This window comes from Aotus nancymaae, unplaced genomic scaffold (assembly GCF_030222135.1).
Source record: "Aotus nancymaae isolate 86718 unplaced genomic scaffold, 86718_ANA_hifiasm-v0.15.2.pri h1tg000044l, whole genome shotgun sequence".
NCBI classification, from domain to species: Eukaryota; Metazoa; Chordata; class Mammalia; order Primates; family Aotidae; genus Aotus; species Aotus nancymaae.
This window is the reverse complement of record NW_026988458.1, coordinates 1,242,871-1,246,830: the sequence shown is the minus strand read 5'-3', so window position 1 is coordinate 1,246,830 and position 3,960 is coordinate 1,242,871.

The window sequence follows — 3,960 nt, the reverse complement described above, 5'->3', positions numbered from 1 at the left end:
GGCCTGGTCTGTCTCTCCATTGCCGCCTCGCCCTGGCTTCTCCCACCCTGTCGAGGTGGGAAGATGAAGTGTCTGTCTGGAACACCAGCTCCCGCCCTTCCCAGCCAGCCTGGACATTTCTCCAGGGAATGTTCTCGTCTGTAGGGACAGGATGGGGGAGGCTTCATGGATGATGCTGTGCTGTGGCGGCCCTGGCCATTCTTGTCCCCGCACGCCTTCCTGCGTCTGGGTCATGCTCAGAGGCAGGCGGGAGCCTGTGCAGGCCCTGTGGGTTCAGGAGGGCCCCACACGCTGGCTCGGCCTCCCCAAGACCCCTCACCTGGCCTAGTCTCTCTTGTTCCCCTTGGAATTAGACACGTCCCTGGTGACCGCCTATGACACGCAGACTCCCTGGTAGGGAAATGTCCAGAAAGCTTCTCATTGGCACGGACACTTCACATTGATCTGAACAACCAGGTGCTCTTCAACTGCACCACGCCAGGCCCCACCCCAGGTGGGGCTCGCATGGTGGGGGCGCATGGGCATCCCCCGGGAAGGTGACCTGCTCACCAGGTGGTGACCGGGACCCCACACAGTGGGCCCCATGCTGGCCACCCTTAGGACCCCCTGGGGGCTCTAGTATGCCTGCATCCAGGCCACAGCCCGCCACTGAAAGTCCCTGGGGTAAAACTGGCCAGGAGCTTCTGGAAGCTTCTGGAGCTCCTCAGGAGCTGAGTGGTGGTGGTGGCATGGTCAGAGAGGCTTCTGGGGGCTCCTCCTTCTCTCCTCGGGTGCGATGTTGAGTCCTCGCCTGCTGCAATCTGGACTGTCCCTAGGCCTCAAATTAAATGCCATGAAAACCAAATGAACTTTCAGTAAACAGAAAAGGCTCCAGACAAGGCCTGCGTGTGTCTCCCAAATGTCCCTTACAGTTTGCGTCTTGTGTAATGTCCCCAGGCAAAGTTCAACAGTGCTAGTACAGAAACTCCCAAAAACAGTCACAAGCTGGGCAAAACCACGGGTAAACAGATGTTGCGAGGTTCGGGAAAATCAAAGTGGACGGGTGTTCGACTTCCTAGAAATGGTCAGAGGAGGCTGGGCGGGAGGCGTTCCTGGCCTGCCTGCTCTGAGGCCTTCTCTGTGGAGCCGGCTGTTGGGTCCACCCTGGCCCTTCCTAGAGAAAAGGCTTCTGCCTCGGAGCCGGCACGCTGTCAGGCGGGATTTCCTAGGCAGCAACATGGTCTTCAGGGCCCCAGGGGCAAACCCCAGCCTTGAACTCCCGTTTCTGGAAATCAAAGGTTGAGCGGGGTCCAGAGAGAACTCTGGGAGAAAATTTACAAATGAAACCCACCGTCACTGTCATTTTTTAAAGAGATTCCAAAGTGGCAGTGCCCCCAGGGGGCACCATGAAGTACAAACCCTTCAGGAAGAACTTGACCTTGTCCAGGCTGACATTAGAACACAACTGCTGTGAGGAACAGCACAATTCAGGGATGTTGATCCCTAAAACATAGGTCCTGGGGCTGATTGAACATGGTGATTAAATAGGGACTGCGGCAAGATCTAAGTATTCAATGAGCAGGTTCTCCATAGGCGGTGGCTCATTTCAGGTTCCACACAAAGTTGTGGGGTCAGCTGATTTAGCTGGAGACCCCCACAGAGGACACCCCAACATCTGAAGGACACGACAAAGACCCCAAAGGAAGGAATACAGAAGGAAAGTAAAGCAGTCAATGGAAAAAGTCGGTTGGTTGGTTTTTCAGAACAGAAGAGGGTGAGAGAGGGATGATTATTCACACGAGAGCTGATGAAGTTGAGTAGAACAAGGTGAATCTTAATGTTTGGACAATTTATTGTTTTAGAATTGTTGGTGATATCATTGAGAAGACAGATGAGAAAATTAAATCACCACATACAACACAGTCAGCCCAGGTACAGCACAATCAGTCCATGTACAGCACGGTCAGCCCAGGTACAGCACAGTCAGTCCACGTACAACACGGTCAGCCCACGTACAACACGGTCAGTCCACGTACAACACGATCAGTCCATGTACAGCACAGTCAGTCCATGTACAGCACGGTCAGCCCAGGTACAGCACGGTCAGTCCACATACAACACGGTCAGCCCACATACAGCACGGTCAGCCCACGTACAACACGATCAGTCCATGTACAGCACAGTCAGTCCATGTACAGCACGGTCAGCCCACATACAACACGGTCGGCCTACGTAAAACACGGTTAGCCCACGTACAGCACAGTCAGTCCACATACAACACGATCAGTCCATGTACAGCACAGTCAGTCCATGTACAGCACGGTCAGCCCAGGTACAGCACGGTCAGTCCACATACAACACGGTCAGCCCACATACAGCACGGTCAGCCCACGTACAACACGATCAGTCCATGTACAGCACAGTCAGTCCATGTACAGCACGGTCAGCCCACATACAACACGGTCAGCCTACGTAAAACACGGTTAGCCCACGTACAGCACAGTCAGTCCACATACAACACGATCAGTCCATGTACAGCACAGTCAGTCCATGTACAGCACGGTCAGCCCAGGTACAGCACGGTCAGTCCACGTACAACACGGTCAGCCCACGTACAGCACGGTCAGCCCACGTACAGCACAATCAGTCCATGTACAGCACGGTCAACCCAGGTACAGCACGGTCAGTCCACATACAACACGGTCAGCCCACATACAGCACGGTCAGCCCACGTACAACACGATCAGTCCATGTACAGCACAGTCAGTCCATGTACAGCACGGTCAGCCCAGGTACAGCACGGTCAGTCCACATACAACACGGTCAGCCCACATACAGCACGGTCAGTCCATGTACAACATGGTCAGCCCAGGTACAGCACGGTCAGTCCATGTACAACACGGTCAGCCCAGGTACAGCACGGTCAGTCCACGTACAACACGGTCAGCCCACATACAGCACGGTCAGTCCACGTACAACACGGTCAGCCTACGTACAACACGGTCAGCCCACGTACAACACGGTCAGCCCACGTACAGCACGGTCAGCCCAGGTACAGCACGGTCAGTCCACGTACAGCACGGTCAGCCCACGTACAACACGGTTAGCCCACGTACAGTACAATCAGTCCATGTACAGCACGGTCAGCCCAGGTACAGCACGGTCAGTCCACATACAACACGGTCAGCCTACGTACAGCACAATCAGTCCATGTACAGCACGGTCAACCCAGGTACAGGACGGTCAGTCCATGTACAACACGGTCAGCCCATGTACAAGACGGTCAGTCCACATACAGCATGGTCAGCCCACGTACAGCATGGTCAGCCCACCTACAGAACGGTCAGCCCAGGTACAGCACGGTCAGTCCACGTACAGCACGGTCAGTCCATGTACAGCACAATCAGTCCAGGTACAGCACGGTCAGCCCAGGTACAGCGCGGTCAGCCCATGTACAGCGCGGTCAGCCCAGGTACAGCGCGGTCAGTCCACGTACAGCACGGTCAGCCTACGTACAGCGCGGTCAGTCCATGTACAGCACAATCAGTCCAGGTACAGCACGGTCAGCCCAGGTACAGCGCGGTCAGCCCATGTACAGCGCGGTCAGCCCAGGTACAGCGCGGTCAGTCCACGTACAGCACGGTCAGTCCACGTACAGCACGGTCAGCCCACGTACAGCACGGTCAGTTCACGTACAGCACGGTCAGCCCAGGTACAGCACGGTCAGCCCATGTACAGCACGGTCAGCCCAGGTACAGCACGGTCAGTCCACGTACAGCACGGTCAGCCCACGTACAGCACGGTCAGCCCACGTACAGCATGGTCAGCCCACATACAGAACGGTCAGCCCAGGTACAGCACGGTCAGTCCACGTACAGCACGGTCAGCCTACGTACAGCACGGTCAGCCTACGTACAGCGCGGTCAATCAGTCCAGGTACAGCACGGTCAGCCCAGGTACAGTGCGGTCAGTCCACGTACA